We start from the raw sequence: 22,633 nt of genomic DNA on the forward strand, positions 1-22,633 counted from the left end.
TACCATCCACCAATCCTTCTTCTATAAAGGTTTTCCCCTTCCCCAACCACTCCCCCTTCATGCCTCCCTGCACTAACAGTCCCCTACACTAAGGAGTCCAGCCCTTGGAAGGACCAAGGTCTTCTCCTCCCATTGGTGCCCAACAAGGCCATCCTCTGCTACATATGCAGCTGTAGCCATGGGTCAGTCCATGTACAGTCTTTGGGTAGTGGTTTAGTCCCTGGGAAGCTCTGCTTGTTTAGCATTGTTTTTCTTATGGGATGGCAAGCTCCTTCAACTCCTTCAATCCTTTCTCTAATTCCTCCAATGGGGATCCCATTCTCAATTCAATGGTTTGCCCCTAGCATTCGCCTCTGTATTTGACATGCTCTGGCTGTGCCTCTCAGGAGACAGCTGTATCTGGCTCCTGTCAGCATGCACTTCTTAGCTTCATCAATCTTATCTAGTTTTGGTGACTGTATATATATGCGCTGTATATCCAATGTGGGGCAGGCTCTGAATGGCCTTCAGTCCCTGCTAGAAACTTCGCCTCCATATCCCCTCCTATGAATATGTTTTTTCCCCCTTTTAAGAAGTAGTGAAGCATCCACACTTTGGTCATCCTTATTGAGCTTTATGTAGTCAGTGGATTGTAACTTGGGTAATTCAAGCTTTTGGGCTAAAATACACTTATCAGAGAGTACATACCATGTGTGTTTTTCTCTGACTAGGTTACCTTACTCACAATGATATTTGCTAGTTCAATCTATTTGCCTATGAATTTCATGAACTCATTGTTTTTGATAGCTGAGTAGTACTCCATTATGTAGATGTACCACAATTTCTGTATCCATTCCTCTGTTTAAAGGCATTTGGATTCTTTCTTTATTATAAAAAAGGCTGCTATGAACATAGTGTAGCATGTGTCTTGGTTGTATGTTGGAGCATCTTTTGGGTATATGCCCAGGAGAGGTATAGCTGAGTCCTTAGGTAGTACAATGTCCAATTTCTGAGGAACCTCCAGACTGATTCCAGAGAGGTTGTATAAGTTTGCAATCCCACCAATAATGGAGGAGTGTTCCTCTTTCTCCACATCCTTACCAGCATCTGTTGTCACCTGAGTTTTTGGTCTTAGCCATTCTGACTGGTGTGAGGTAGAATCTCAGGGTAGTTTTGACTTGTATTTCTCAGATGATTAAGAATGTTGAGAATTTCTTTAGGTACTTCTCAGCCATTTGATATTCCTCAGGTTTATTCTTTGTTTAGTTCTGTACCCCACTTTAATAGGATTATTTGGCTCTTTGGAGTCTACCTTCTTGAGTTCTTTGTATATTGTGGATATTAGCCCTCTATCAGATGTATGACTGGTAAAGATATTTTCTCATTCTGTTGGTTGCCATTTTGTCCTAATGAAAGTGTCCTTTGCCTTACAGAAGCTTTGTAGCTTTATGAGATCCCATTTGTCGATTCTTTATCTTAGAGCATAAGCCATTGATGTTTTGTTCAAGAAATTTTCCCCAGTGCCCTTGATTGAGACTCTTCCCCTCTTTTTCTTCTATTAGTTTGAGTGTATCTGGCTTTATGGGGAGGTCCTTGATCCACTTAGACTTAAGCTTTGTACCAAGTGATAAGAAAGGATTGATTTGCATTCTTCTACATGTTGACCTACAGTTGAACCAGCATTATTTATTGAAAATACTATAATTTTCCATTAGATGGTTTTAGCTCCTTTGTCAAAGATCAAGTGACCATAGGTGTGTGGGTTCATATCTGGGTCTTCAAGTCTATTCCACTGATCTACCTGCCTGTTTCTGTACCAATACCATACATTTTTATCACTATTGCTCTGTAATACTGCTTGAGTCAGGGATGGCAATTTCCACAGAACTTCTTTTATTGTTGAGGATAGTTTTCCCTATCCTGGATCTTTTGTTATTCCAAACGAATTTGCAAATTGCTCTTTCTAAGTCTCTGAAGGATTGAGTTGGAATTTTGATGGGAACTGCATTGAATCTGTACATTGCTTTAGGCAAAATGGCCATTTTTACTATATTAAACCTGTCAATCATCCATCAGCCTGGGAAGTCTTTCCATCTTCTGAGATCTTCTTCAATTTCTTTCTTCAGAGACTTGAAGTTCTTGTCATACAGATCTTTCACTTTGCTGGTTAGTCACACTGAGGTATTTTATATTATTTGTGACTATTGTGAAGGGTGTTGATTCCCTAATTTCTTTCTCAGCCAGTTTATCCTTTGAGTAGAGGAAGGCTACGTATTTGTTTGAGTTAATTTTCTACCCAGCCACTTTGCTGAAGTTGTTTATCAGGCTGAGTAGTTCTTTGGGGTCACTTAAATATAATCATATCACGGGCAAATAGTGATATTTTGACTTCTTCATTTCCAATTTGTATCCCTCTGACCTCCTTTTGTTGTATGATTGCTCTGGCTAGGACTTCAAGTACTATATTGAATAAGTAAAGAGAGAGTGGGCAGCCTTGTGTGGTCCTTGATTTTAGTGGGATTGCTTCATGTTTCTCTCCATTTAGTTTGGTGTTAGATTGTTGTTTCCTGTTATTTTTCTTGTTAGAAGGAGAATTTTTTTTTGCGTGCCTCTCTTGTTTTTGTTTAGTCGAAATTAGATTACTCTCTTGCCTTTTTTAGGTTAATTTCCCTCCTTGTGTTGGAGTTTTCCATCTATTATCCTTTATAGGGCTGTATTTTCAGAAAGATACTGTGTAAATTTGGTTTTGTCATGAAATACCTTGGTTTCTCCCTCTATGTTAATTGAGAGTTTTGCTGGATATAGTAGCCTGGGCTAGCATTTGTGTTCTCTTAGGATCTGTATGACATCTGTCCAGGATCTCCTGGCTTTCATAGTCTCTGGTGAGAAATATGGTGTAATTCTGATGGGTCTGCCTTTATATGTTACTTGACCTTTTTCCCTTACTGCTTTTAAAATTCCTTTTTTGTTTTCTACATTTGGTGTTTTGACTATTATGTGAGGGGAAGAATTTCTCTTTTGGTCCAATCTATTTGGAGTTTTGTAGGCTTCTTGTATGTTTATGGGCATCTCTTTTTTTTATGTTAGAGAAGTTTTCTTCTATAATTTTGTTGAAGATATTTTCTGACCCTTTAAGTTGGGAGTCTTCGCTCCCTTATATTCCTACAATCCTTAGGTTTGATCTTCTCATTGTGTCCTGGATTTCCTGGATGTTTTGGGTTAGGAGCTTTTTGTGCTTTTCATGTTTTTTGATGGTTGTGACAATGTTTTCTGTGGTATCTTCTGCTCCTGAGATTCTCTCTTCTATCTCTTGTATTCTGTTGGTAATGCTTGTGTCTATGACTCCTGAACTTTTCCCTGGGTTTTCTGTCTCCAGGGTTTTCTACCTTTGTGCTTTCTTTATTGTTTCTATTTCCATTTTCAAATCCTGGATGGTTTTGTTCAATTCTTCCACCTGTCTTGTTGTGTTTTCCTGTACTTCTTTGAGGGATTTTTGTGTTTCCATTTTAAGGGCTTCTACTTTGTTTACTTGAGTTGTCCTGTATTTCTTTAAGGGAGTTATTAAAGTCCTTCTTAACATCCTCTATTATTATCATGAGATGTGATTTTAAATCCAAATCTTGCCTTTCTTGTGTATTTGGATATCCAGTATTTGCTTTGGTGGGAGAACTGGGTTCTGATGATGCCATGTAGTCTTGGTTTCTGTTGCTTGTGCTTGCCCTCAGGTTGTCTCTAATGTTACCTTGTCTTGCTATCTCTGACAGTGGCTTGACCCTCCTGTAGACCTGTGTGTCAGCACTCCTGTACACCTATTTTCTTTCAGCTGGATTCAGGAACAGAGAGCTACTCCTGGGTTTGTGTGACCTGAAGCCTCCAGGTGGATTGCTTGACACAGAAGAGTTGGTCTTACCTCTGCTCTCTGGTGTGTTGGCACTCCTGGAAAATGGCTTTCAGCTCCTTGCACCGTCAGAAACCAGAAGGGTCCTACCCCTGACTATTCCTAAGTCCCTGTACTCAAAGTGCACAAATGGCACTAGGCAATTTCCTCTTGGGTCAAAAATGTAGGCAGAAAGTAGTTGTCTCCTCTGAGGTCTCAGGATTGTCTGCCCTCCTGGGAGTTCATCTCTTTCCCCACAGATGGGGTCTTCATATACATTTTAAAGGATTTTTCTATGCTTGTGGAGAATAACTATGAAATTCTGATTCATGATTGTGCTGAATCTGCACATTGCTTTAACTTGAATGGCCATTTTCACAATATTAGATATTCTAATCTATTAACAGGACACATCATTCTATCTGCTATATTCTTTCCTTGGGTTTTTAATGTTTTCACTTCTGAGGCCTTTTGCTTCCATAGAGTTATTCCATATGGAATATATATGGAATATATTTTTGTGTGTCAACTATTTTTGTGGTCAACTTAACATAAACTGGAGTTATCACAGGGAAGGAGCCTCCCTTGAGGAAATGCCTCCATGAGACCCAGCTGTAAGGCATTTTCTCAATTACTGATTAAGCATGGGAGGGCCCAGCCCATTGTGGGTGGTGCCAGGCCGGTGGTCTTGGGTTCTATAAGAATGCAGGCTGAGCAAGGCAGGGGAAGCAAGCCAGGAAGCAGCACCCTCCGTGGTCTCTGCATCAGCTCCTGCCTCCAGATTCCTGCCCTGTGTGAGTTCTAGTCCTGACTTCCTTTGGTGATGAACAACAATGTGGAAGTGTGAACTGAATAAACCCTTTCCTCCCTAACTTGCTTCTTTGTCATGATATTTTGTGCAGGAGTACAAAGCCTGATTAAGACAAGGTACTTTCCTCCAACCCTAATCTCTCTGTTACTTTTGTCACAAAGGTATGTTGGATTGAACTCAACTCTAAATGGATCCAGACTTAAATATAAAACCCAATGCTTTAAAACTGCTAGAGGTAAAAGGGGGAAGTACAATTTAACATAGAGACATAGGGGAGGAATATATGGGAAAATTGGGAGGGAGGAGAGGCAAGGCAGAAATTCTGTTATTAAACTAAAATCTCAACAGTAATCAAATTGTTCTGTAATGAACCTTAATGTAAGTATACTAATTAAGAATACAATTTTTAAAATCAGGATCAGATAAAGCATCTAAACAACCTCATAACTCCTAAAGAATAGAAGCAGTTATTAAGTCTCTGAAGTAAAAAAGCCCAGAACCAGATGGGTTTAGGGCAGAATTCTATCAGACCTTCATAGAGGACCTCATATCAATACTGTCCAAACTATTCCACAAAATAGAAACAGAAGGAATACTACCCAATTCTTTCTATGAAGCTAAAATTATGCTTATGCCTAAACCACACAAAGACCCAACAAAAAAGAGAACTTCAGATCAATTTCCCTTATACCCAAATGATGCTCCAACATACAACAGGCAGCTAAGATGAGGGTCTTAAAGCCCACATGTACAGTGACACACCTATTCTAACAAGACCACACCTCCTAATAGTGCTACTTCCTGGGCCAAGCATGTACAAACCATCACAATGTCCAAAGATTTCTAAGGCCTATCACAGATATACATTCTGATGCATTTATTATTGATTTTTTTCAAAATAGCTTATATTTTAGTCTCATTGCTATTGCTATGATAAATTATTTGATAAAGACTTTCAGGAAGAAGGGTTTTTATTTGGCTTAAAATCTCAGGTTATGGTTCATTATTGCAATGAAGTCCCAGAGGTAGGAGCTTGAGGCTGTGATCAGATGAAGTCTATAATATAGATCAGAGAGAAACTAATATATTCATGCTAAGTCCTGCTTCCTTACTAATTTTCTTCACTAGTGCCCAGTTCATGGTCCAATCTAGAAAATGGTGCCACTCACAGTAAGCTGGGTCTTCCTACATCAATTAACAATAAAAAATTTCCTCCATAGACATGCCCACAGGCCAATTTGGTCTAGCAAATTCTTCATTATTAATTAAGACTCTTTTCCCAAGTGATTCTAGGTTGTGCCAAGTTTACAGTTAAAATTCGTCAGCAGAGCTCAGATATGGAATTGATAAATGAATAATGAAAATGTGTTACATATACACAATGGAATTATGTCTGAATGTAAAAAATATTAAATTATGAAACTTGCAGGTAAATTGATGGACAAGAAATAAACTATGCTGAATGAGGTAAGTTAGATCCAGAAAGAGAAATGCCACAGTGTTTCTCTCATGTGTAAGATCCTAGCTTCAAATTTTTAGACTTGTATAAATAACATGGAGTATATGTGGGAGATAATAAAGTAGAACAGGGCCATTTGGGTGGAGGTTGATTTAGTGGTAGATGGATAACAGAACATATGTATTATGAAAGCAGAGAAGTGGATATTAGGTATAGAAAATTTATGCAGGGTTGGGAATGAGGATATGGGTCATATAAGAGGGGAAGATACTCAAAATAAAGAATGCGTTAAATCAGTCATGGTTTGAATGGAAATGGCCACAAAAGGCTCATAGAGACAGGAACAATTAGGAGGTGTGGCCTTATTGGAGTAGGTGTGGCCTTGTTGGAGGAAGCCTGTGACTGAGTGTGGACTTTGAGGCTTCAGCTGTTCAAGCCAGGCCCAGTGTCTCTCTCTCTCTCTCTTCTTGCTTCCTGACAAGCTAGTTGTAGAACTCTCAGCACCTTCTCTAGGACCATCTGTGTGTTTCCATGCTTCCTACCATGACAGTAATGGGCAAAACCTCTGAACCTGTAAGACAGGCCCAATTTAATGACTTTTTTATGAGAATAGCTGTAATCATGGTATCTCTTCCCAGCAATAGAAACCCTAGCAAAGACAGAAGTCATACATAAACCTAATCTGTAGCTCAATTTAAAAAAATCATAATTTTAAAATGAGGATGTTTGAAGGGAGATACCCTGCAGGGCTGGATACAGCCGCTTGTGAAAACTACAGGTATCAAATAAAAACTTCAGGACCAGATGTGAGATACCTCCTTGAGAGATTTTGGACAGTGAGGCACTAGAATCCCTAAAACAAATGCCGAATCTTGTCATTCCTATTGATTGACTATCCAGAACTAGTTGATAAAGTCCTACTGCTACAGACATCATACAGCTTGGTTGCAAGATATAGAGAAATCAAGCTGTAACCAGCTGGGTGTTTCCTCTCCCTGCCTAGTCTTCACAGTGCAGGAAAGCTATACAAGCTACTACAGGATAGAGGCATAAGTAATCTTACCATCCTGCGAATGCTACACGAACAGAATGAACTGGCCAGGCAAGAAGTGCCCACTGTTACAGTCCTAGCAAGACTGATATGGCAGTATCCATCGTTCTTCAATAGGTTTAGAGCCAGAAAACAGCAAAAAGGAAATTCATGCCTAGCACTCTTATCCTGATCATAAACTCTTGGCTGAGGAGAACTTAAGCCCTAGTGGCAAATGTTGTACTGCTCTTTAGATAAATATCATGGTGCCAAGATGCTTTCTAAACATTTCTGTGCACCCAGAGACAGGTGTTACTCTGGGCTTTAATTAAAGAAACCTCTTTGCAATGAAAGCTACTGAATGCAGAGATCATGGCAGCTCCCAGTCCTGAAAATAAATGATGGTTGAGGGCTCAGCCCCCCAAACCAGACATTTAAAATACCCCCATCTCAGAGTCAGGGAACATCTCTAAAGAAGGAACTGAAAAAATGTAAAATCTAGAAGACATGCAGGAGGGCTGTGAAAGACTATCTCCTCTGATGGTACAGTGAATGCAGCTACAAAGCTCAAAGTAATTGCGTTGGCAATAGGCCTGCAGAAATCTGTGCCTGTCAACAGCCAATTCCCATTAAGAAGGGACTCATGGGACCCCCCCATTTGCTAATGTGCTTGCTCCAGATGGTTCTGGTGGAGGGACAGTTAATGTCTTCAGTTGTGTACCATCTAAGTGACCTCATTATTTCCCTTATATGTCGTTCCAACCCTGTGGTCAAACAGAAAATTGTGGTTAAACTCAGTGGTCTCAAAGCAACATGAGAAGTCACAAATTTGGGGAAAGAATTGTGGGGAGCAGAAAGTGGATATTTGGGGAGAGAAGGCCATGAGAACAGGTTGTGAGTCACTGTAACCAGAATACATGGTATACATGAATGAAGTAAAGAATGAATTTTACCAAACAGTGAAGAGGACAGAAGTAACTTCAATGAGTTTCCTCCATGTTCTCGCTTACTGTTGCTGTCCTTGCTTGACTGAATTCAACCTGAATCCAGAAAGTCAGAAAATCAAAACCAGGCAGACTAAAGAACACCACAGTTTACAACACAAAACAAGCAAAAGGCCTACAATGTCAGTCTGCAGTTCAGAATAAGTTCTTACTCATTGGTGGGAAAAATCAGAGTTCATCCATCACCAAATCATAGCAGGATGATGTCATATATCATCATCTTCATAGGCCTTAGATTTCATTTCATTGACTACCTTATTTCAAAACTTAATGAAGGGTAAATTAATCAGGGGACATAGCATATGTCCACTGCACTCCCTGTCACTTTAGTCAATCTTATTTCAACTGATAATGTGTATCTCTTCCTCTTTATTCCAGATTCCCTTTGATTTGTTTAGCACATTATTTGCTTGTGCAGATTTATTTGTTTATTTATTTATTTATTTATTTATTTAATAACATAATCATTTCATTAAAAAGATCTACTTTATTTTTAATTATGTGTATATGTAGGGAAGGAGACATGTAATGTGCATGTGTGTGATTCAGTGTCCGCAGAAGCTAGAGGAAGGCAATGGGCTCCTGGAGTTGAGTTACAGATGATTGTGGACTTGCCACGTGTAGCAAAAAGGAACCAAACTTAGGTCCTGTCAAGATCAATTCATAATGGTTTTAAAGATTCTTTTTGATTCACTGACCAAACAAATTAAGAGGAACAGGAAATGACATGAATCATCCCCTTCGCATCTCTGGCGCCCTTGATGCTTGTTACATTCTTTAAGGGATTACTTGGGTGCACAGACTCCACATGATCCTTGGTGTCAAAGTCTCCACTGTCTGGGTGAAGACATCCAATTGCTATCTCTTGACTGAAAACCCCCTGGGAGATTGTAAATGCATAACCAAGTGCACAACACACACATAAACATATACGTTTACACAATTACTGCACTTTAATGTCCAACAGTTGACTTGGATCATGTCCACACTTAGCTTGGTAAGTTGAATTGGAGAAAACATCTAAAATCTGTGATAAAATATTTGCATCAGTTCACACAAATCTACAAAACATCAACAGAACAAGTAAAAGACAAGACAAGTGGTAAATTTTTCTATGATGATGGGTTGGAAGAATTAAATTGCTAACATCTCCCTTCTGTCCATAGAAATCTATAAATTTGCTACTTTTCTTCACAAATCTCAGCGAAACTTTTTCCAGAAATAGAAAATAATACTGACAGTCATATGAAAACACACACACACACACACACACACACACACACACACACACACACACACACACGCAGAAGCTACAGAGAAAGACAACTTAAAATATTTCCAAATTTTAGGAATAAAAACAATACAGCATATGAAGAAATGTAAATAAGGAAATGGTATGCAGTCCAGAATGAAGAACCACATATGCAGTAAAATACTCACAGTAAGAATCCAATAGTGCACAACAGGAAACGGTCTGAGCAATAGAGCTTGGAAAGTTTCATCTGCATTCACAACATGAAAATGGATCTTCTTCTTAGATCTTGCATAAAACCCACTCAAAGTGGATTTAAACTACTAAAAAGGGTGAGTCAGATGACTCAAGGGGTCACGAAAGCTATCTCTGAGCCTGAAAACATGAACCGAATCCTCAGAACTGCCTTGGTAGAATAAAAAAACAGACTCCTACAAGATGTCTTCTCCTACCCTCACAAGTCCCTTTCTTTCTTCTTCTTCTTTTTCAATTTATTTACATAGTTTATGTATTAATTTTCAGTCTTTATGTATGCCCGCATGTCAGAAGATAGCATCAGATACCATTATAGATAGCTGGGAGTCACCAGGTGGTTGCTGGAAATTGAACTCAGGACCTCTGAGAGAAAGAACAACCAGGGCTATTAAGCACTGAGTCATCCCTCCAGCCCCCAAACATTATTTTCTAATCTACTCACAATTATGGCTGTACTGGTTGGTTTGTGTGTCAGTTTGACACAAATCGAATTTATCACAGAGAAAGGAGCCTCCATTGAAGAGTGAGTGCCTCTATGAGATCCAGCTGTAAGGCATTTTCTCAATTCGTGATCAAAGGGTAGGAGGGCCCATTGTGGGTGGTGCCATCCCTGGACTGGTAGCCTTGGGTTGGATAATAAAGCAAGCTGAGCAAGCCAGGGGAAACAAGCCAGTAAGTAGCATCCCTTCATGGCCCTGACCTGTGTGAGTTCCAGTCCTGATTTCCTTTCATGATGAACAGCAATGCGGAAGTGTAAGCTGAATAAACCCTTTCCTCCCCAACTTGCTTCTCGGTCATGATGTTTGTGCAGGAATAGAAATCCTGACTAAGACAACTGCTTATTTACCCTTCTCAATAAACAAAATAAATAAGAGACATATATACTTATATTCTCTTTTAATGAAAAAAGGTTTTTTTGTTTGTACAACATATCCTGATTACAGATTTCCCCAAATTCTATGTCTCCCAGTACCTCTCCACCTCCCCTCCCATCCAGAGATAAAAACAAAACATAACAAAATACAATATAATAATATAAATTAAAAAATCTCATCAAAGTTGGATAAGGCAAAGCAACAGAAGAAAACAGCCCGAAGAGGAGGCATAAGGTTCAGAAATTTACTTGTTCACACAGCCAGGAATCCCAATAAAGGTTCCAAACTTAAAGCTATAATATACATGTAGAGGACCAGGTACAGATCCCAGTAGGCCCTGTGCATACTGTTTCAGTCTCTGTGAGTTTCTTTAAACTTTCCTCAGTTGTTTTAAAGAGCTTGATTCTCCTGGTGTCCTCCGTAGTCCCGGACTCATATACTTTCCACCTTCTCCTCTTTGTGGTTCCTGAGCTTGGAGGGGAGGGATTTGACGGAGACATCCCATTTAGAGCTGTGTGTTCCAAAGTTTCTCTCTGTGTGTGATGTCTAACTGTAGTTCCCCATATTTTTCCCATCTGATAAAGGAGGGAACCTCTTTGATGACAGCTGAATACAGAACCAAACTCTATGTATAGCAGAATATCATCAGGGGTCATTTTTATCAATACTCTCTTTTTCTTTAAGGACCAGAAATATTTGATAGTCTGGGCTATTTAGTCTCTGAGTTTTTGTCACCCAATCATGTTGGTTGTGGGTACCATTTTGTGGAATAGGCCTTAAGCCAAATCCGATATTGGGTGGTTACTCCCACAAGCTTTGGGTCACAATTTCCCCCATCATATTTTGCAGGCAGGACAGCATTGTAGATAAAGCATTTTGTTACTAGGTTGATGTCTATATTCTCCTTTGATAGCCTGCTGAGTGTCACCTCATACCAAATACACTAGGAGGTAAGGTGCTATATAGGCGCCAGCTCAACCTCTCCATGTCCAATGAGTTGTGAGGGTGCTGTCTTTAGCAATGGGTCCTTGCTATGAATTTGTGAAGTTCACCATATTGAAAGGCAATACATTAAAACAGAACAAAATAAAAAACCCTCTAAGCATGTACCTGAATCTGAAAGACTCCTAGAAGAAAACTGAGATGGAAAGACAATAATTATTTCAAATGACATGAGAAGCACACAATAAATAAATAAACAAACAAACAAAAAACAAACAAACAAATAAATAAATAAATAAATATGATAAGTAGGACTATATCAGACTCAGAGGCTTCCAGGCAGCAAATAAAACTTGATTAAAACAATTTCCAAGATGAGTTCATATATTTGCAAATCGTTTGTCTAATAAAGAGTTAAAATGTAAGACATGCACATGGAATTGCTTATACAAGTCAGTAGTAACAACAGCAGTAGTAAGGCAACAACAAATATGTATCCTAGCTAAAAGCAGAGCTGGGAATCTGAATAATGTAAAGAAAAATTAAAAAATAGATGATTACTCAACCAAGTATTTAAAAAAAAATGTTTGATGTCACTGGTCCCAAGACAAATCCAAATCAAAACTACAGCAGTGAATCACATTAGAGCAATCGAATGACTAATGTTAGAATAGCAATGATTAATAAGCATTGGCAATAATTTGAATAAATCAAAAAGTCACACACTACTAGAGTGTAAAATGCTTCAGCAACTGTGGATGAAGGAGTGGAGTTTTCTTGGAAAATTAAAAATAGATCTCTAGATAGAGTCAGCAATTCTAAATCTGGGTGTGCATTAAAAGGAATGAAAATCAGTATCTCAAGAGTGAGCTGGCTCCTGTCTTCATCTTTTCTCCACTCATAACAAATAAATGATGGGTATACATACATATCTGATGAACTGTAGGAAAACAGAAATGTGATCTATGTACACCAAATAATATCACTCATCTTGAAAAGGTGAAATATCTTGATATTTGTTACAAGAAGGGTAGATATTCAGAACATTATAATAAGTATAATAAGCCATTCACACAATAATAAATGCTGCTTTATTATGCTTAATGAGGTATCTAAACTACAGAAACTCAGGGAGACATAACCTAGAATTGTAACTACCAAAAGCCAAGAGGAAGAGGAAGTGGGCAGGGGGTGTTTCATTGGCTTGAATCTTCAGTTATGAAAATGGATTAGCTAGACCAGATAACATAGACATGTAATCCTAGCAAGCCTGGAGTCAAGAGGATTGTGACTTAGGGGCAAATTTGGGCTACATGGTGAAATATCTATTGTGCACATTGCAAAGCGTAGTGCCTATACGCAACAATACAATATTGTGTACTCTGTTAAGAAAGAATTCATGGTAGTCTTTTTACAACAAACAAAATACAAAGGGATACTTGAAACATTCTCAAGATGTAAAAAATGCTACTTATCTCAAGGTTCTAGAAATAGTTCACAGGCACGTTGAAATATGCAAATTCAGAAAACTGAGTATGTTAAATATGTTCAGTTTATGTCACTCATAACAACAAAACTGTTGTGTTCCCACACAATGAATTGATTTTAATGACTACAAAAGTAACACAAAAAGAGAGTGGAAACTCTGCTGGAATTGAAAACCTCTAATCCTTGTACTGGGGTAGAGGCCAGAGGGTCATGATTCTAAAACCAACCTGGAGAAAAAGCCACACATATCATACATTCAATGACAATCTTACCCAACTGAGACCATTCGAGAGGTGAATTTGGGCAATCTTTGATAAGATTAGGATCATTCCTTTAAGCTACAAGTGTAGTTACCTGGTGATACTGTCTTGCACTGTATTGTGTCCCTGAGTGGAACAGCTATACTGACCATCACCGAGTGGCTTAGACCTCAGAGAGCTGCAGCTGCATGGTCTGCCTAATTGCTGTGTGAGAATCTTGAAGCGTCTGCCGAGGTTGAATGAGATACCAGGTAGTGTGGATATATTAAGTGTGTATCTAGGACAGCTTGCTTGTTTGTCTCCTATCAACATTTTCTGCATGACAAAGTTCCAAATGCTTAAGTTTCAAACAAAGTGACAGAAATCAGAATTTTAAATCCAAGAAGGTTTAACCTATCCCCCACAAATGAAAGAGCTGACAATTTTGTGATTTATAAGCATTTAAGCTTTCATTGGCCACCCAGTGTCTTGTTAATGATTTTGTCCCCTTTGGATGACAAATCCAACTGATTTACTGTCCTAATTGCTACTGTGCACATCCTTCCTTAGCAGGAGTCTGAGGAATTTTAGAGGATTTTTTAAAACTACAGATTTTTTTCAGACTTTAAAAGACAGGCAGAAACTTTCTTTATAAACGTGTGTAATGCTTAACTATACTTTATGTCTTTGTTAGAACAGTAACTGAAAGATGTGTTAATCTAAAGAGACTTTACTTTTGTTTCATTTAAAAAATAAACACTTCAGAGGATTTAAATTATTTATACAACATCAAATGATGTGTGAAATCGGTGTATTAAAACCTCTAAAGAGTACACTAGGTGCTCACAGAGATTATACATTTAAAAACACTCAAAATGTTATTGAAATGCGTGTGCTTTTTTCCTTCACACTTACATGGTAGAAAAAATTAGATAATTCTACTTCATCTTCACTGTCACAAATGGAAAGTCTTTCTCTCTGTCTCTGTTTCTCTGTCTCTCTGTCTCTCTGTCTCTGTCTCTCTGTCTCTCTGTCTCTCTCTCTCTCAGTGTGTGTGTGTGTGTGTGTGTGTGTATTTATAATCACACTAAATTACCTTGCAAACTGATTATAAAATGGCTTTTAAGGGTTTACAGCCAGCATACAAAATGGGCTGCCAAGTAAGTTCAAGGTTCGATGAGAAATTTCAGAAAATCCTTTAGTTATGAATATATATTACATTCTGTGACTCCAGTTAAGTTATTTTTATCACTTTACAAAAGTAAAACATGGCGCAGCTAGATCAAGGTAATGCTTGTCTCACTCTCCAGTGCAGTGGACGTCTGTACCATTCCACTAGGCATTACGATGCCCAGGAACTTTGTCTAGGACTTTATACTCTTATCATCAATTATGTACTTAGGCGCTCATTCATCACCAAAAAAGAAAGAAGAGAATTTTAGCCCTCCATCTATACATTGTAGTTTAATGCCCATCATCTCACATCCCTGCTCCTCCCTGCCCTGTCTCTTCCCATTCTCTTTCCTTTCCCCCAAATATTCCTTGCTTTCATTTCATACTTTATTTTTTTATACATGTACATTCTAGATATGAGAAAAAGCATACAATGTAGTTCTTTTTCAGTCTGGATTATTTCTCTTATGATGAACTCATTGTACTGACGAAATTCTTGTCAACTTGACACAAGCTAGATTTACCATTGGAAAAGAATTCCAAATGAGAAAATGCTTCGAAGAGATTGTTTGTGGACAATTCTGTCTGGTATCTTCTTGCCTAGTGAGTGATTTGGGGGACCCCATCCAAATGAGTGAAAGGCTGGGCATGTAGTTTTGCATGTTAGAGGAAAGAGGACTGAGCAAGCCACAGGGAGTAAGCAAGTAAGAAGTGCTCCTCCATAATTAATTTCTGCTTCAGTTCCCTCCTCCAAGTCCTCTCTTGAAATCTTCCCTGGTTTCCCTCAGTGATGGACCATGTTATATAAATATAAGCCAAGTAAGCCCTTTCTTTCTCATGTTGCTTTTTTGTCACGATGTTTTATCCTGATTATAGAAAGCCGCCAAGAATGCTGGTTTAATTAGTTTTCCTACCAAAGCCACTATTTTGTTCTTTATGATTGAACAAAAATTCAACGTGTGATAGTACCACGTTTTCTCTATCCAGCAAAGTCCACTGATGGGTATCTAAATTGGTCTTGTACCTGGCTATTGAGGAGACTGCTTCAATAAAGATGATTGTGCAGAAATCTCAACTCTATATATCCTTGTTATAAAAATATAGATGCTTCTGGGAGAACAGGAAAACATGTCTGTTCTATAAATTCATATGAATTCTGGCTATCATGGGACCCGTAGAGTAATACAAGGAGAAAGTTCCATTGCACTTTGAAAGACCATGTATGGAAAGACAGGGAAGATATACATGACCCTAATCCAACTGTGAAGTGAAACATAAATTGGCATATCATGATTTAAGAAGCCTAAGCAATCTGGTAAAGAGAGAGAAAAAAGATAGCAGAGCTAGCAAGCAAATTATACAGCCCATGTGGATTTTGGGATGTCTCTTCCAGAAAATTAAGGGAGGCTGATAATATGTGATTTCTATGACTCTTGTAGTGGTTATTAATTATGTGAAATAATAGAACGGTATGTTACTAGTGGTATACCATGGATATTCAACAAATGTTCTTTGTCACTACTCAAATTACATTCTAGCACTTTCCCTGTGTGTCTACTTAGAAAGACAGTTGATGGATGCGAATAATCATAATTCTGTCTTTGCCTAATTAAGTATAGAAAATCGTTCATAGTAAAATTTTGGTATTCCAGTTTTAGTGTTTAGTCGGTTTTCTCTTTAGATTTGGAAACACTTGAGATCGGACAGAAATTGTCTTCTTTTAACAGCAATGATCAAACCACTCTCAGCATGTTGACAGGTTGTTTGAAAGACTCTCTAAGTGAAGGTAAAGTGCAAACAGTTACTTCCAGTGGGGAAGCAGCTCTCAGCCTGATGTGCAGATTCATACCGCAATAACACTGTTATCTTAAATCAAATGTTGCTCCATTTCAAAGAGCCCCAGGCAGCTTACTGAGTTTTATTCTGTTCTTGAATTTGTGTTTACTCTCTAAAGAGTTTCAACTGGGCATTTAGCCATATTTTATTAAGTAGTGCAGAACCCACACTCACATTTCAAAACCCTATTTTGACTATGAGAAGAGAATAGTTCTAACATTTGGAGGAGTTTAAGCAAAAGCAATTGTAAAAACTAATTTTGCATTTCAGTGAGTTTCTTATGGATTAGAACATTAAAAGCAGCTAAGTCATTCTTACCAACTTTCTGGTTAAGTTTAGATATTCAGGTTGTTGGATAAACTAAACAGACATAATGGCCCCAAAGAAAATTGTACTAATATCATTATACAAAATCATTAGAATACATGTTAAAATATCTGAATATTAGTCTGCTTATTATTGTTATTATTATTATTATTATTATTATTATTGCATTTATAGCATGATCTTTATGAAGATGATGAAGAATGTAGAATTTAAATCTCAATGCCTTTTTTTTTCAACTTCTATGTTTAACTTTGGTCAAGGCAATTTATATCTCTGTTCTTCATCAATCATACATGACTCATAGAGTTTTACCGAGAACAAAAAGTGAAAATTTGATTGGCAACTGAATGAATACATTTATTTTCAGTTTTAATGATATAGACCAGAAATCATCATTGTTAAATATATAATATAGATATTCATTTACTCTTTAATATATTGATAACAATGGGGAAATCGCTAATAAATATTATTCTTTTCATAATCACAGAATGTATAGCAATCAGCTTTCAAACCTACTGTCTTCTCTCTTAATTGTTTGAAACTGAAATATTCCTACACAAACTATTCTTTGTCATGGTAGTGTCCTAACTCACATGTTAGGCTATAGTACCCTGGGAGGTGAGACCTGGATGGATGAAGAATGTCACCAGGAATGGGACTTTGAAAGTTCCTATTCCTCCCTGTTTCCAGAACAGGCACCATGTAAACAGACTCTGACATATGCTCTCTTGTCAGAGGCTGAGATTCTTTGACAGGCCTTTCCTTCCATAATTGACTGACCTTTCCTGAAACCATGAAGGAAAACAAACCTTTCCCCACTTATACTGTTTCTGTAAGGTATCTGAGCACAATGGTGTGAAAGCAGTGAGTTCTCGTTGCTTAAAATTAGGAATTTATGAAATAAATTCTTCTGGAATGTGTAAGCATAAACCCTCTACCAATCCAAATGCTAAAAATGTCACCAGGCACAATGTGTGGCTACAATAGAGATTTCCCCATTGTTCTGTGTCTTGCTTGTCTGATAGTGCCATGAATGTGTTTGAAAGCTATTCTAGTTTATGACTTCATTTGTTCTTTTACTATAAAAATTCATGAAACTATTGCCATTCTAGAAAATGATTATTTGGGGAAATCGGAACGTGAGTTTCTGGGCTGTGATCATTTATATTCGTATTATCCAGGATAAGCTAACTCTTATTCTCTTTGAGAGGGAACTGTTTTTATGTTGACAAAACTTTCGAGAAAGAAAAAATACTGGATGGTGTACAACTGAAATTATAAGTGACGTTTCTTGTTGCTTTTTGAAATATAACAATAGTCTCTCGTTCTGAAGTAGATGTGGCTAGTATCATGAGAATTAGAATTTTGAAAGTTTCATTCCTTAAAAGCAATACAAACTCCAATTGCATCTTCTTCTCCTTCCTCTCTTCTCATCCCTCCCTCTCATCTCCCCTTATAAAAGGAAGAACTTAATTGTAATTATAATTTCAAAGGGTTAGACTCCATAGTATTAGAACAAATGCATTGTGGCAGGAGCTACTGAGAGCTCACATCTTAACAGAAATTTGGAGGCAGACAAGGGGACACTGGGAATACAAGGAGTCTTTTTCATTCTCATAATTTAGTTACACTTCTCTCATAACTTCTCCAGTAAGGCCAGACACTATAATCCTTTCCCAAGAATTCCACAAGTTGGGGGGCCAAAAATTCAAAAACTTAAGCCTACTTATTACATTCTTATTCAAACTACAACATTCTAGTTTCTGACACCCACAGACTTGTGACCACATAAAAACAAACAAAAAAAAATGCATTAAATCCGAGGTCGAAGGTCCTCACAGCTTCTCAATCTTGACAGTTTAAAAGTCCAATTTCAAAGTCTGTTCTAACATTCAAGGCAATCTCTTCATTGCATACAACCGTGGAATTAAAAACATACATATATAATTACGCATTTGCAATACACCATGTAATAGTATATTCTAAATGAGAGTAATGCAGGTATAGTGAGAAAACATTAAACCATAGCAGGATAGAAATCGAGCAGGGCGAATTGCAAATCCTGTAGTTCCATGGCTACGATCACTAAGACTTTAGTCTGGCTTGGCATCCTCTAACGTAACTTCTGTCTTGTACTGGTTTGAGAGCCTTATAGGCGGAACTCCTTGGCAGATATTCCACAGCTCTGACACCTCTAAAACCTTAGGGTGTTCAATACAGTCCTGGCTTTCCCTTCACATCTTCATACAATAGTCTCTGAGTCTCATGTGGTAATTCCACAGCCTCATCTCTGGCTTCAACTGTTCTCTTTAAATACAGAGGAAGATTCCACAGCCCCTGCACTATCCTTCAAGACTCTACAGTGAGGACCACACGGACCACACAGCAAGTTTAGCTGCCTGCTGGAGATGCTATCTAAAGCCCTGGAATCAGATATTCAGTAGCTTTCATTTGTTGACTTTTTTTTACCGGATATTTTTTAATTTACATTTTAAATGTTATCCCCTTTCCCGGTTTCCCCTCTAGAAACCCGCTATCGCATCCATCCCCCTGCTTCTATGAGAGTGCTCCCTCACCCACCCACCCACTCCTTCCCACCTCCCCAACCTGACATTCCTGTACACTGGGTCATCGAGCCTTGCCTCTATTACAACCGATGCTCAAGACGGCCATCCTCTGCCATATACGGATGGAGCCATAGGTCCATCCCTGTGTTCTCTTGGGATGGCGGTTTAGTCACTGAGAGCTCTCAGGGGTCTGGTTGGTTGATATTGTTGTTCTTCCTATGGGGTTACAAACCCTTTCAGCTACTTCAGTCCTTTCTCTAACTTCTCCATTGGGGACCTTGTTCTCAGTTTAATGTTTGGCTGCGAGCATCTGCCTCTGTATTTGTAAGACTCTGGCAGAGCCTCTCAGGAGACAGCTATATCAGGCTCTTGTCAGCAGGCACTTTTTGGCATCTGCAATATTGTCAGTTTTGGTGTCTGTATATGGGATGGATCACCCAGGTGAGGAAGTCTCTGGATGGTCTTTCTTTCAGTCTCTGCTCCACACGGTGTCTCCATTTCCTCCTGTGAGTATTTTTGTTCTGCCTTCTAGGAAGCTCTGAAGCATTCACACTGGTTAGAAGCAGAACATTTCTTAGGCCTTTTCTTTTCACAATGGGAAGAGTAGGATGCTGGGTTCTTGGCCTAAGAGTACCTCTCCCTTTATTCAAATGCGGACCAGACCCCTCCTTAATCTCTTTACCTTTTTCAACACAAGTCCTGTCTTGTCTCCAACATTTATTTTCCTGGTGCTTTTTTTTTCTATTCTAACATTATATTTTGTAGTTCTTTTTGCCCCACTCGCACTTTGCCATTAGTAAAAACAACAATGTCAACCAACTAGAGCTCCCAGGGACTAAACCACTACCGCAAGACTATACATGGACTGACCCAGGGCTCCAACTGCATATGTAGCAGAGAATAGCCTTGTTGGGGCACCAGTGGAAGGGGAAGCCCTTGGTCCTGCCAAAATTGGACCCCTAGTGCAGCGGAATATGGGGGGACAGTAAGGGGGATGTATGGGGGGAATACCCGTATGGGGGAGGGGGAGAGGAGGGGTGGAGGCTTATGGACAGGTAACCCGGAAGGGGAATAACATTTGAAATGTAAGTAAAGAAATATAAAAAATGTAAAAAGACAGGTATTACTTATAACCTTACCTTAGAGACAATATTAGCCTGTTTTAAAATATTTACTGTCACATGGCTGCCACATAAATTAATCCATCACATTTCAACTTAGCCTTTTTTTTTTTTTTTTTTTGATAAGGACAGAAAGCAGCCCCATTCTTTGCTAAAAACTCAAGAATGGGATGGCCGTTCTTGTAATCAATAGTATCAATTTTATTTGTTTCTGAAATTTCTTGATCTGGGGCTTCCATAGCCACATTTCTTTCAGCATTATCATTGTCAAAGTCCCTACCAGGATGTCCCATTAAGCAATGCTTACAACATTCAACTGATGTTCCATCTCAAAGTTCCAAGGTCTTTCACATCCCTCAAAACCAAAACAAAACCAAAACAAAACAGAAACAAACACACAATGAAGGACAACAACAGCAAAAAACAAAAACCAAACCAAACCAAACAAAAAACAAGCAACAGCAACAAAGCAGCGTGATCTGTCAGTCGCAGCAACACTCCATTCTGCGGTACCAATTTCTCTGGTAGTTATTTTTCTTTTGCTGTGACACAAAACACAGCATTGAATATGGCTTAAAGATTCAGAGACTAGAGTCCATGCTGTCTAATAAAAGATACAGGGGCAGATACAGATGTGAGTTTACACCTTGATCTCCAAGGTCTCTAGTACTTTGGTAAGACTTCTCCCCAGTGGAAGAACATACATCTAAGAATATTTGGGTAGGACAAATTGATCTTAAGGAATTCAAAGAAGAAGAAGACGACACACAGTGCAGTTGAATGGGTAGTAAAGGGGGAGATAAATTAGTGAAGAGTTACTTGGGAGAAGAGGTGAAATTTTTATTTTTCTCTAAATATGACTACTACTAAATACAACTACTACTAGAGCTACTTTTTCTTCTTCTTCATCATCATATTTAGAGAATATACTAGTATAGTAGTAGTAGTAGTAGTAGTAGTAATAGTAGTCGTAGTAGAAGTTCAAGGGACCCTTTCACAGAGAGCACATGTCAGATATCCTGCATATCAGATATTCACATTATAATTTATAACAATAGCAAAATTACTGTTGTAAAGAAGGAACGAAATAATTTTATGCTTAGGGGTCACCATAATATGAGAACATGTATTAACAGATCACAGCATTAGGAAGGTTGAGCATGAGAGTCACTGATTGAGAGGAAGCTGGCTAAGTGGCAGGGGTCAAAATCAGAGCCTAGTGGCTTCTGGGCAAGTGATCACTCATATAGAGCCACAGGTTCCAGTAAAGTCTTTAATGGTAGGCTTTCTCCTAACTTATACACATAGTTTTCTAGTGCAGTTTCTCTTTCTGGTATAATTTTTTTCCCATCCTATTCGAGATTTTCAAGGTGAAAGACTAGATACATCATGGGTAAGCTCGATTTATTCTGCTCCTCATGTGTATTTGCCTATTGAAAATGTCAAAGGTATATGTATAACTTTTTATAAAATTAGAACCAAATCTATTTAATTTTCATGTATAATATTAAAACTGGAAATATTTAAACATTAAAAGTGGGATTTCCATTTCTTTTCTTTTTATTATATTTTTATTATTTCAAAAATTTTTTTTGTTTTTTTTTTTTTTTTGGAGCTGGGGACCGAACCCAGGGCCTTGCGCTTCCGAGGCAAGCGCTCTACCACTGAGCTAAATCCCCACCCCTATTTCAAAAAATTTTTAAAGATTTATTTATTTATTTTATGTATATGAGTACACTGTAGTTGTCTTTAGACATACCAGAACAGGGAATCAAATACCATTTCAGATGGTTGTAAGCCACTGTATGGTTGCTGGGAATTTAACTCAGGACCTCTGAAAGAGCAGTCAGTGCTCCTGACTGCTGAACCATTGCGCCAGCCTAATAGATATTTTTTTTAAATTTACTTCATGTGCTGATCGTGTCTTGGAGAAGATGCACCTAGGCCTACTACAACTTGATACACCAAGGTAGGTTGGTATCCATGGGAGACCTTGTCTTTCTGAGGAGTAAGGGAGGAGAGGATGATGGGGGATCGCAACAATAGAACAATAACTAAGACAGCAATAGACCAAATGTTCCTACTTCATTGAGTTCAGGAACAGAATAGTAGAAGAAATAAGGAGCTCATCTTCTTCTAATTCTCAACAAGTCTACAGTCTCCCAGTAGTCAAATGGGCTGGGAACCAATCCTTTAGCGCATTGAACTTTGGAGGACACTGCAGATCCAAACATCAGTGGCGGACAAGACAAAGATCAGGATGTTGGAGAGAGACTTACTTTATTACTTCCCTTACTATCCCCTTTATTGGTTATCTGTTCTTTCCCTTTCAAACTCACACTTGAAGCTTTCTTCCTGGACTACCGAATATGAGCTCTGTCTCCTAGCTTTCACA

Source organism: Rattus rattus, chromosome 13, assembly GCF_011064425.1.
Source record: "Rattus rattus isolate New Zealand chromosome 13, Rrattus_CSIRO_v1, whole genome shotgun sequence".
In the NCBI taxonomy this organism is placed as follows: Eukaryota; Metazoa; Chordata; class Mammalia; order Rodentia; family Muridae; genus Rattus; species Rattus rattus.